This window comes from Saccopteryx leptura, chromosome 4, assembly GCF_036850995.1.
Source record: "Saccopteryx leptura isolate mSacLep1 chromosome 4, mSacLep1_pri_phased_curated, whole genome shotgun sequence".
In the NCBI taxonomy this organism is placed as follows: Eukaryota; Metazoa; Chordata; class Mammalia; order Chiroptera; family Emballonuridae; genus Saccopteryx; species Saccopteryx leptura.
In genome coordinates this window covers 165,665,210-165,677,754 of record NC_089506.1, presented here as the reverse complement: position 1 = coordinate 165,677,754, position 12,545 = coordinate 165,665,210, and the positions used below count along the sequence as shown (strand labels likewise).

At 39.6% G+C, this 12,545-nt stretch overlaps 1 protein-coding gene across 1 annotated transcript in view; it reads left to right on the top strand.

The window, feature by feature from the left end:
* The window catches only part of FBXL17 (F-box and leucine rich repeat protein 17), a 685,599-nt gene that overhangs the window by 204,346 nt on the left and 468,708 nt on the right, over nt 1–12,545 (top strand). The window lies entirely within an intron of this gene.

Here is a 12,545-nt window from a genome sequence, read left to right as displayed (position 1 = left end):
AAAGCCTTCTGTATTATTTAGTACACTCATGTAGGATTACATGGAACAACTCTCTAATGCCAGTACTGTAAAAATGTTCAAAGATTAATGTACATCAATTAATACTATGATTTCCTTTCCTTCCCATATATGTTACTACTAATTCCCAAAAGTTAATGTTTCAGTACAGATTCCAAAATCCTTTCATTGAGTTAATCTTATTTTGACAAAGATAGATCTTTCCTTCCATGTTCCAAGAAAATTTTGTCTTAAAATAAGAACAAATTGTATCTCTTTATTTAGAATCCTGAAATTTATGTAAAAGCTTCTCTTATCCTTACTTTTCTCATTTTTATTTTTAATGCTTTCTAGATAAAAGTGCTTTCTGAATTATCAGGGTCTACTTCTGTGGTTTCATAATTCACTACTATTAATCCAGCTTCCTCAGCACTTCTGCATTAGATTACAGCAGCCCTCTCCTATGCTTTCCTTCTTTGGGAGAGTTCTCAGGTTATACAACTTTTAGCATTGTAACCATAACCGTTCTGTCTGTAGCAGATGAGAAAAGTAATCAAGGGTAGCACTTCTTTTAGAAAATTCTTTAAAAAGTATACCCATTTTGCCTTGATTCCTGTATTCTTCTCTGGGGCTGAAGGTAGGGCCTTGAATTTTCATTTGCATTTAAGTGAGCTTAGCATGATGAAATGAATTACAGTGTAATTTATGTAAGACATGAATTTTAAAACCAGAAAAACCAATGCTTAAAGTTTACTTTGCCACTTGTTAGAGGTTTGATTTGGGGGAAGTCAGTTTCTCATAGGCTTATTTTAGTCATCTGTTAAATGGGGTTAACAATGCCTATCAAGGCTGTTATGAGGATCGATCCCAGATGATGCATAGAGAAGGGGAGTTCTTAGCTTAGCATACAGTAAAGCCTCAGTAAATATAGCCATTTTCTTACCTAGCTGTTTTTATTATCTATTACCTCTCAACTCTTTGGCTACTAGTACCCTAAACCTCGACAATTCCACAATTCAGAATCACATGAATAAATGGTAACTTTCCAAGCAAAACTAGTAACTCTGTACTGCTTGTCTTTTGCTCTTTGTCTTTCTTTTAACCAAGAATGTTTTAGTCATAGAAGGCCATTTCCACTATGGTGGCTATTACATTTGCCCCTATTTTAGAATTTTCTATGCCTATTATTTCTATGCTTAGAGAGATTTCTCTCCTATCCCTACATTTGACCTCATAAGAAACCACTTTTAAAAGATTTCTGGAGGAGGGAAAATGGAGATGGAGTAAGGTGGACATTACAATTCCTACCTGCCAGAACCAAAGTGGATTACAACTTAACTTAGGAACAGTCATCTTGAAAAACCAACTCTGGACTAAACTAAGAGGAATCTATAACCAAGCATCACTGAAGGAACCACACCGAGAATGGTAGGAAGGGCGCAGATGCGGAAAGGGCTGCCCCGCTCCCAGGAGCGAGAGGTAGCTGGAGGGTCTATCATGGCGGGGTGGGTTGCCTGGAGAGTTGTGGGTCCTCAGTCACAGGATCGGAACCCCAGCCTGGAGCCCCAGAGACTAGAGGAGACATACGGACAGTGTTTAGCTGAAAGAAGAGCTGAGTTACTGTTCACGAGAGGGAGAAAGAACTCTCAGACCCAGGCTCCATCTAATGGGACTGTGCAGAAAATTTCATTCACAGCCACTTACCTGGGCTCTGGAAACAGGGAGCACTGAGAGGACTGGAGTTGCGAGAGAAGAGTGTAGTCTTGGGGGCACAGGGAGAGGCTGTGGGGGGCAACCACCCTGACTCCTGTACTAGGTCACTCCACAAACCTAAAGTGGACATTCTTCCTGGGAGAACCAAGCCAGCAAAGGGAAGCAATTACCCCACCCACCAGAGGCTCTTCTGCTCTAGTAGTGCAGAGAGACATTAGAAGCAGGGGGCACATCAGGAATACTGGTTCTGAGTGCTGAGGTCTGGGCTACACGGCCCTTCAACCTGATGAGTACCCTCTAAAGGGTGGGAGGGCCCAGCTCTGGCACTTGACCCATACAGCAACATGAGCAGAGTCCAGCGATGCAGCCTGCACAGCAGGGACAGCAGGAGGTGGAACCCGGAGTGACCTCCCGCTCGTCCGCCGGGAGTTGGAACGCTGTGGGGCTGACCACAGCGGGTGAGGTAGACCGTGAGCCCACAGGGGGCGGAGGCTGGCTAGGAGTCCCGCGCACCCATGGGGGGCAGAGCCAGGTGGCCTGTGCAGCACCAGCGAAAGGCTGAGCATCCTGCATCTGGCGTCCACAGAGGGTGGAGCCGGGAGAGTCAGCCCACACAGCAAAGGTGAAGGGCAGATCCTGGAGAGGCGTTCCTCATGCCAGTGGGGGGTGGAGCCCAGCTAGGGGAGGAGTCCCCTATGCCTGCGGAGCAGCCTGAGCTGCAGCCTGCAAGACCGCGCCGGGCTCACCAGTTTCCAAGTGCCTGAGGAGGCGGAGGCAGCAGGGGACCAGCAGAAAGATCATACTTCAGGAATAGAGAGGCCACACACACAGGCCAAGAGTAGATAAAAGCCAGCCTAGAAGTGCAGCTGATATTTACAACAGCACCAGGACCCAGCAGAGGCAGCCACAAATTCTGGATCACCTGTAGCTCCAAGAAGGTTGCTAAGGACCAGTCAAAAGCAGTGACTCCATTGGTCTGCACCAAGTTCCGGCCAGGGATGTCCAGGGCTGGTACATCCAGTGGCCAGATAAGGAGAGCATCAGATCAGGACCTAACAACCCTAGTTAGAGTTGTACCTTAAGGAAAGGCTCCTCACACCTGACCCACCTAAGTCATAGAAAACACTGTCACTAACAGCAAAAAGAGCAATGGCAGCAAACAAGTAGCCCACAGCGGAACACAAACAGCTGAAGCCAACCCAAGAAGATCTAGAAACAACACAGCTGAAAGCTGAAGGCAGACAACACCAGCCCTATTCTCAGCTAGCTACACAAACCACAATCCAAAGGAACAAAATGGGAAGACAGAGAAATTCAATTCAACTGAATCAAAAAGAGAAATCTCCCAAAAAGAACTGAATGAGATGGAACTAATCAAGATACCAGATGCAGAGTTTAGAATAATGATTGTTAGGATGCTCAAGGATCTTAGAGCAACAATAGATAGACAAAATGAACACATAAACAAAGAGATGACAGGCATCAAAAAGGACACTGAAATCACAAAAAAGACAAATGAAAAACACAATATCAGAAATGAAGACTACACTAGAAGGAATTAAAAGCAGGCTGGATAAAGCAGAGGATCGAATCAGCGATTTAGAGGACAAGAAAACTGAAAGCATGGAAGCAGAACAGCAAAAAGAAAAGAGGACCAAAAGTCTGAGGAAACTAAGAGAGCTCTGTGACAACATGAAGAGAAACAACATCTGTATATTAGGGGTTCCTGAAGGAGAAGAGAAAGGACAAGCATTAGAGAACCTGATTGAAGAATTCATTGCCTAAAACTTTCCTAAATTGATTCAGGAAAAAGACACACAAGTTCAAGAACCACAGAGAATCCCATTAAAGAGGAACCCAAAGAGATCTACACCAAGACACATCATAATAAAAATACCAAAGCTAAGAGATAAAGAATACTAAAAGCTGCAAGAGAAAAGCAGTCATTTACCTACAAAGGAGCCCGCACAAGGATGACATCAGACTTTTCAACAGAAACAATTGAGGATAGAAGGGAATGGCAAGAAATATTCAAAGTAATAAAGAACAAGAGCCTACAACAAAGACTTCTTTATCCAGCAAGGCTATCATTTAAAATTGAAGGAGAAAAGAAGCTTCCAAGACAAAAAAGAGCTCAAGGAATTTATTGCAACCAAACTAATGCTGCAAGAAATGTTAAGGGGCCTGTTATAAATAGAACAAAGGGGGGGGGGAAATCTAGTAAAAGAAGAATGTAGATTTTTAAAGAATAAAATGGCAATAAACAACTACATATCAATAATAACCTTAAATGTAAATGGAATAACTGCTTCAATCAAAACACATAGGGTAGCTGCATGGATTAGAAAACAGGATGTACATATGCTGTCTACAAGAGACCCACCGCAAAACAAAAGATGCACATAGAACGAAAGTAAAGGGATGAAAAATAATATTTCATGCAAATGGAAGTGACAAAAAAGCTGGGGTAACAATACTTGTATCTGACAAAATAGACTTTCAAGCAAAGGCTTAAATAAGGGTTAAAGAAGGTCACTACATAATGATAAAGGGAGCAATCCAACAGGAAGATATAACCATTATAAAAATCTATGTACCTAATATAGGAGCACCTAAATATATAAATAAGATCTTGATGGACGTAAAGGGCGAAATCAGAAGCAAGACTGTAATAGTAGGGGATTTCAATACCCCACTAACATCACTGGATAGATCCTCAAGAAAGAAAATTAACAAAGAAGCAGCATAATTAAGGGACACCCTAGATCAACTCATTTTAATAGATATCTTCAGAACCTTTCACCCTAAAGCAGCAGAATATACATTCTTTTCAAGTGCTCATGGTACATTCTCTGGGATATACCACATGTTAGGACACAAAACAAGTTTCAGTAAATTTAAGAAGATTGAAATCATATCAAGCATCTTTTCTGATCACAACTAAAAATCAACTATAATAGAAAAACTGAAAAACAATCAAACACTTGGAAACTAAATAGCATGTTATCAAATAATGAATGGGTTACAATAAGATCAAGGAAGAAATAAAAAATTTCCTTGAAACAAATGAAAATGAAAATACAACAACTCAAAATTCATGGGACACAGCAAAAGCAATCCTGAGACGGGAAGTTCATAGCATTACAGGCCTCCCTTAAGAAGTAAGAAAAAGCTCAAATAAGCAACTTAACCATGCAACAAAAAGAACTCGAAAAAGAACAGCAAATAAAGCCTAGAGTAAGTAGAAGGAATGAAATAATAAATGTCAGAGAGGAAATAAATGACATAGAGGCTAAAGAAAGAATACAGAGGATCAGTGAAACCAAGAGCTGGTTTTTTGAAAAGGTAAACAAGATTGATTAACCTTTAACCAGACTCACCAAAGAAAAAAAAAGAGAGGACTCAAATAAATAAAATTAGAAATGAGTGAAGAAGTAACAACTGAAACAGAAATACAAAAGATTGTAAGGAAATACTATGAAGAACTGTATGCCAAAAAATTAGACCACCTAGGAGAAATTGACAAATTTCTTGAAACATATAATCTTTCAAAAATCAATCTGGAAGAAGAAGAAAACCTAAACAGACTGATTACAACAAATGAGATAGAAACAGTTATCAAAAAACTCCCAACAGACAAAAGCCCTGGGCCAGATGGCTTCACAGGCAAATTCTACCAAATATTCAAAGATTTAACTCCTATCCATCTCAAGCTATTTCAAAAATTCAAGTGAAGGGAATACTTCCAAGCTCCTTTTATGAGGCAAACATAATTCTGATTCCAAAATTAGGCAAAGACAACACAAAGAAAGAAAACTATAGGCCATTATCTCTGATGAATTTAGATACTGAAATCCTCAACAAAATATGAGTAAACCACATCCAGCAATACATGAAAAAAATCATATATCATGATCAAGTGGGATTTATTCTTGAGAGTCAAGGCTGGTACAATATTTGCAAATCAATCAATGTGATTCATCACATAAACAAAAGGAAGGAGAAAAATCACATTATAATATCAGTAGATGCAGAAAAAGCATTTGATAAAATCCAGTACCCATTTATAATCAAAACTCTCAGCAAAGTGGGAATACAGGGAACATATCTCAACATGATAAAGACCATCTATGACAAACCCACAGCCAACATCATACTCAATGGGCAAAAATTAAAAGCAATCCCTTAAGATCAGGAATAAGGCAGGGGTGCCCCCTTTAACCACTCTTATTCAACATTGTTCTGGAAGTTTTAGCCACAGCAATCAGAAAAGAAGAAGATATAAAATGCATCCAAATTGGAAAGGAAGATGTAAAACTATTATTATTTGCTGTTGATATAATACTGTACATAGAAAACCTGAAAGTCTCAGTCAAAAAACCACTGGATCTGATAAATGAATTTAGCAAGGTGGCAGGATATAAAATTAATATTCAGAAATCAGAGGCATTTTTATACACCAACAATGAACTTTCTGAAAGAGAAATAAGAAAACAATCCCCTTCTCTATTGCACCAAAAAAAATAAAGTCCCTAGGAGTAAATTTAACCAAGGAGGTTAGAGACTTGTACTTGGAAAATTATAAAACATTGATAAAAGAAATCAAAGAAGATACAAGCAAGTGGAAGCATATACCGTGTTCATGGATAGGAAGAATAAACATCATTAAAATGTCTATATTACCCAAAGCAATCTATAAATTCAATGCAATTCATATTAAAATACCAACGGCATACTTCAAAGATATAGAACAAGTATTTCAAAAATTTATATTGAACCAAAAAAGAAAACAAATAGCCTCAGCAGTCTTGAAAAAGAAGAATAAAGTGGGTGATATCACACTTTCTGATACCAAGTTATACTATAAGACCATTGTATTCAAAACAGCTTGGTACTGGCATAAGAACAGGCATACAGATTAACGGAACAGAACAGAAAGCCCAGAAATAAACCCACACCTTTATGGACAATTGAAATTTTTACAAAGGAGGTAAGAGCATACAGTGGAGTAAAGACAGCCTCTTTAACAAATGGTGTTGGGAAAATTGGACAGCTACCAGCAAAATAATGAAACTAGACCACCAACTTACACCATTCACAAATATAAACTCAAAATGGATAAAAGACTTAAATGTAAGTCATGAAACCATAAGCATCTTAGTAGAAAACATATGCGGTTAGCTCTCCGACATCTCTCACAGCAATATATTTGGTGATTTATCTCCACGGGCAAGTGAAATAAAGGACAGGACAGGATGAACAAATGGGACTATATCAAACTGAAAAGGTTTTGCACAGCTAGACAATATGAACAGAATAAAAAGACAAACCACACAGTGGGAGTATTTATTTGACAATTTGTCTGATAGGAGGTTAATAACCAAAAATTACAAAGAACTTGTAAAACTCAACACCAGGAAGATAAACAATCTAATCAAAAAATGGGAAAAAGGCCCTGGCCAGTTGGCTCAGTGGTAGAGCGTCGGCCTGGCATGTGGAAGTCCCAGATTCGATTCCTGGCCAGGTTACACAGGAGAAGCGCCCATTTGCTTCTCCACCCCTCCCCCTCTCCTTCCAATCTGTCTCTCTCTTCCCCTCCCGCAGCTGAGGCTCCATTGGAGCAAAAGATGGCCCGGGTGCTGGGGATGGCTCCTTGGCCTCTGCCCCAGGCGCTAGAATGGCTCTGGTCGTGACAGAGCGACGCCCTGGATGGACAGAGCATCGCCCCTGATGGGCGTTCCGCGTGGATCCCGGTCGGGCGCATGCGGGAGTCTGTCTGACTGCCTCCTCCTTGTTTCCAGCTTCAGAAAAATACAAAAAAAAAAAAAAAAACGGGAAAAAGAAATGAGTAGACACTTCTTCACGGAAGGCATACAGATGGCCAATAGGCAGATGAAAAAATGTTCAACATCACTAATCATTAGAAAAATGCAAATTAAAACCACAATGCGATATCACCTCACACCAGTCAGAACAGCGCTCATTAACAAAACAACACATACTAAGTGCTGGTGAGGATGTGGAGAAAAGAGAACCCTACTGTATGCACTGCTGGTGGAATTGCAGACTGGTGCAGCCACTGTGGAAAACAGTATAGAGATTCCTCAAAAAATTAAAAATGGAACTGCCTTTTGACCCAGCCATTTCACTTTTAGGAATATATCCTAAGAACACCAAATCACTGATTCCAAAGAGTAAATTCACTCCCATGTTTATGGCAGCATTGTTTACAATAGCCAAGATCTGGAAACAGCCTCAGTGTTTGTCAATGGGCAAGTGGATTAAAAAGCTATGGTACATACACACAGTGGAATACTATGTGGCTGTGAAAAAGAAGGAAATCTTACCTTTTGTGACAACATGGATTGACGTGGAAACTATTCTGCTAAGTGAAATAAGCCAAACAGAGAAAGAAAAATATCATATGACCTCACTCATTTGAGGAATCCAATGAACAATGTGAACTGAGGATCAGAATAGAGCCTGAGGCGGGATCAAAGTGACCTGAGGGAACGCGAACAAATGGAAAGGGGATGAGAGGATGGTATCAGAGAAGGGAAGGAGATTGGTGAAATTATATATATATATATACATAACAGTGTTATAGAGAGCAGAAAATCAAATCCTGGATGGAAAAGGGGAGGGTGTTGGGAAAAGGGGGGCTAGGGGGATGTTGAGGGGAACACGGGGGTGGGAGGATGTATTCGGTGAGACACTTGAATCTATGAAACAATAAATTAAAATCAATAAAGTATACAATTCAAAAAGATTTCTGATTTGAGTGTAGCTCTCAAGAGATTATGAAAACCAACATCCTCTTCCTTTTCTCCTTTGCCAATTGCATTTCTGGTTTACATTTCCTTCTTGTTTAGCAGCTAGAAAAGGCTTCAAGATTCAGGAACTGAAGCTCTACTAGAATCTTTATGTGTGTTTATATCATTCTGACTTTTCATGGTTCCCGTGACTGTGAGAGTATAACAGATATTCCTTATCCCAACACTTTTCCTCGGTGTCACATTAATGTATCTGCACCCTTTACATGCAGGTATAAAAGTGCAGCTTGGCTTTTTGAATGCAGCATGAGGAGATGGTCCTTTCTGCATCTTTTTCCTGTGAAGAGTAACACTCTTGATCTGAGGTTCCTTTTTCTATTACATCCTTGACTAATGCATCCAGATCTGCTCTGCTAGCTGGTCTTATTCCCCCCTCATTTTCTGATGCTTCTTTCCAAATTCCAAGCCACACTTCTGTTTGCATACTAACTTTTATCTACTGCATAATCTCTGAGTAAGTGTGATCCTTCAAGTCAAAGTATCCCAGGTTGGAACTTTAAAATTGCTCCATACTATGTAGCCCTTTCAACAAATGGTGCTGGGACAGTTGGACATTTGAATGCAAAAAGAATGAACCTTTTCCTTTATTTCACACTATTTACAGAATGAACTCCAAGAGCACTATAGACCCTAATGTTAGGGCAAAGACCATCATTAAGAAAATGAAAAGACAAGGTTCTGAATGGAAGAAAATATTTGTGAAACAAATATCTGATAAAAGGCTTGTATCCAAAATATATAAAGCACTCTTACAACTTAAGGCAAACAACCCAACCTTAAAAATATGTAAAAAGTTAAACATATTTATTATATGACTTTGTTATTTCACTCCTAGATACTTACCCAAGAAAAAGGAGAATATATGTCCATACAAAAATTTGTGTGTGAGGCCCTGGCCTGTTGGCTGAGTGGTAGAGCATTGGCTTGGTGTGTGGAAGTCCCAGGTTCAATTCCCAGCCCTGGCACACAGAAGAAATGCCCATCTGCTTCTCCACTCTTTTCCCCTCTCCTTTCTCTTGATCTCTGTCTTCCTCTCCCACAGCCAAGGCTCCATTGGAGCAAAGTTGGCCTGGGCACTGAGGATGGCTCCATGGCCTCTGCTTCAGGCTCTAGAATGGATACTGTTGCAATGGAGCAATGCCCCAGATGGGCAGAGCATCACCCTGTAGTGGGCATGCTGGGTGGATCCCAGTCGGGCGCATGCGAGAGTCTGTCTCTCTGCCTCCCTGCTTCTCACTTCAGAAAAATCCAAAAAAAAGGAGAAAATTTGTGTGTGAATGATCACAGCAGCATTATTTATTAAAGCCCCAAACTAGAAGCAATTCAAATGTTTATCAACTCGTGAATAGATAAACAAAATGTGGTATGGCTATACAATGGAATTCTACTTCATGATAAAATGAACCAACTATTGATACCTATAAGAGCAAGGGTGAATCTCAAAATTGGTAGGCTAGTGAAAGAAACTAGAAACAAAAGGGCAGTTATGAAACAATTCTATTTATATGAAATTTCTAGAAAGGAGAAAATTATTGAGATAGAAAGCAGATCAATGGTTGTCTATTGATGGGAGCTGTGATTAACTGCACATGGGCACAAAGGATAAAAGAAATTTGGGGGATGGTGCAATGGTTAAGTGTTCTAAAACTGCATTGTGGTGGTGATGGCAAAATTGTGTATGTTTACTAAAACTCAATGAAGTATTCTTTTAAAATGGTTGAATTTTATGCTGTATAAATTATACCAATAAAGCTGTTCAAAAAAATTTCTTCATAGTGCTTTGGTTATGACATCACCATCCAGTTTTTGCTTTATTTCACCCCAAGAAGATGACATAGTCCTTGTCTGTTCAGCAGTCTCTCTTAAGCTTTAAGGTGCATGAAAATCACCTGGGGCATCTTATTAAAATACAGATGAGAATTCAGGAGGTCTGGGATGGGGTCTGAGATTTTGCAGTTTAATCAGTCTTCAGGTTAACACCAGTGAGGACCATCCTTTGCATGAAAGGCCATAAAAATGAAAGGCCATAGAACTGGTTTATAACCCAGGGCACATGTTAGAGTCTCCTGGGAGAGCTTTTAATATTAACTTGATGCTGATCTTAACCCAGAAATTAAATCAGAAAACTTTGCAGGTGATTGTGATGTGCAGGTTAAGCTGAGAACCTTAACAGAATGGAATTCCTTTTACCATAGTGATTCAATGACGAACTTTCTCCTGTGTCTCCCTTACTCACACCTCACAGTTTGGGTCATAACCTAGCCCCCAAATTAAGGTCAGATCTCTTGGAGTAACTAGGAGAGTAAATTACCATGCTTAAATTACACACTTTAAAGATAACACAATATAACATTTTACATGTATTATTTACTGTCTACCCTGTGAGGTAGGTACTTTTATTTCCTCTGTATCATAGAAGGAATAGAGAATAGAGAGGTGAAGTGACTTGCTCAAAATCACACAGCCAGTAAGTGATGTACCTGGGATGTGAAGAGGCAATCAGATTCCAGGCCCTGGAGAAGCTAACACTCCCAGCTCCTGCCTCCTGTAGTGTTTGCTTCCATCAGACTTTCAGCCCAAAATTCCTGGCTGATTTTACATCTTTGTAAATGAAGCTGAATCCCACCCCCCAGGTCTTCAAGGTCCTTTAATTAGTCTCCAAAACACAGCCCACCCTGACTCTTAAGAGTGTCTCTGGACTCCAAGGACTTACTGTGCTCTTGTTTGGCTTGTGGGACCATTGATGCTGGAGGCTCCTCTGTGCTCTCCTGCTCTGATTGCTTCAGCTGAAAGAGAAAAAGTCACTAATCAAAATTTAATACCCTTTCTTCTTCTCTCCTAAAGCTCTATAGTACCTTGGACCTCAGCTTTCTTTTGCCCTTAATCCTTGGCTGAATTCCTTGAATATAGATATATGAAAGGCTTGATGGTAGAGTGAGATTGGACTAGGGTATTGAACCTTCTAACTATTTGTTATTTAAACTGTTAAATCCCCCACCCACTTTTTAAATTAGAATTCAGTTTTATTGAAGCTTCAGGCAATTTTAGTGTCTTAAATATTCTTTATTAGCATAATCTTTTTAGAAAGTTGAATGTCAGGAAGGCCCATTTTTAATTTATCAGTAGCACCCTTGGTCTTACGATGCTGAAACATACTTTACTTTGAGGGCAGAATTAATCTTTTATCAGGTATAGCATGGATGCTGTTGATTTCATTATTTTAGGAAAATGCACTTGTGGTGTTTTAGAATTAATTGTACCACATACCTTTATTTTCCAATATCTACTCAGAACAAGTAAGGAAGATTCAAAGAGTCACCAATGTTCAAGCTAATGCAAAGGAGTTGTAAGTTGCTGCTGTTTGAAAAACTAACAAAATGTTCAACTTGATTTCATCTTGACTATGATGAGAGTGAATCTGATATTAAGCCTATGATAGAGAATATTTGGATTTTCTTTTATGAGCTACAACTTTGTGCAACAGTGAAGAAAATGTTAGCACAATTATAAGAAGATAATTTTATACATGGAAAATTTTTGGAGGCAGAGATGAGGGTGGGGTGGGGACGACAAAGGAATTTCATCCTGCCCTTTGTTTAAATAAAGCAGGGCCAGGTACAGATGCCAAAAGCTGTCAATGTAATTTCTTTACAGCACTGAGGCTGCAAGCTTTCACCTACCTAAGAGTCACTTAGGGGCTTGTTAAAAATACAGATTCTTGGGCCTCACTGCTTTTGGCTCTGAGGTTTTAATGAATTCCTCAGGAGATTCTAATACATATTGCATTGGTCAGGGTTGTTCGGAGAAACAGAATTAGTATGAGATATGTGTGTATATCTGTTTATAAAAAGGTTAATGTAGGGAATTGATTCATGCAATTATAGAGGTTGAGATGACCCCAAATCTGCCGTTAATAATCTAGAGACACATGAAAGCTGGTGATGCTATATATGTAGTTTGAGTCTGAGTCCAAAGGTATAAGAACCAGGAGAGCTGATGGTG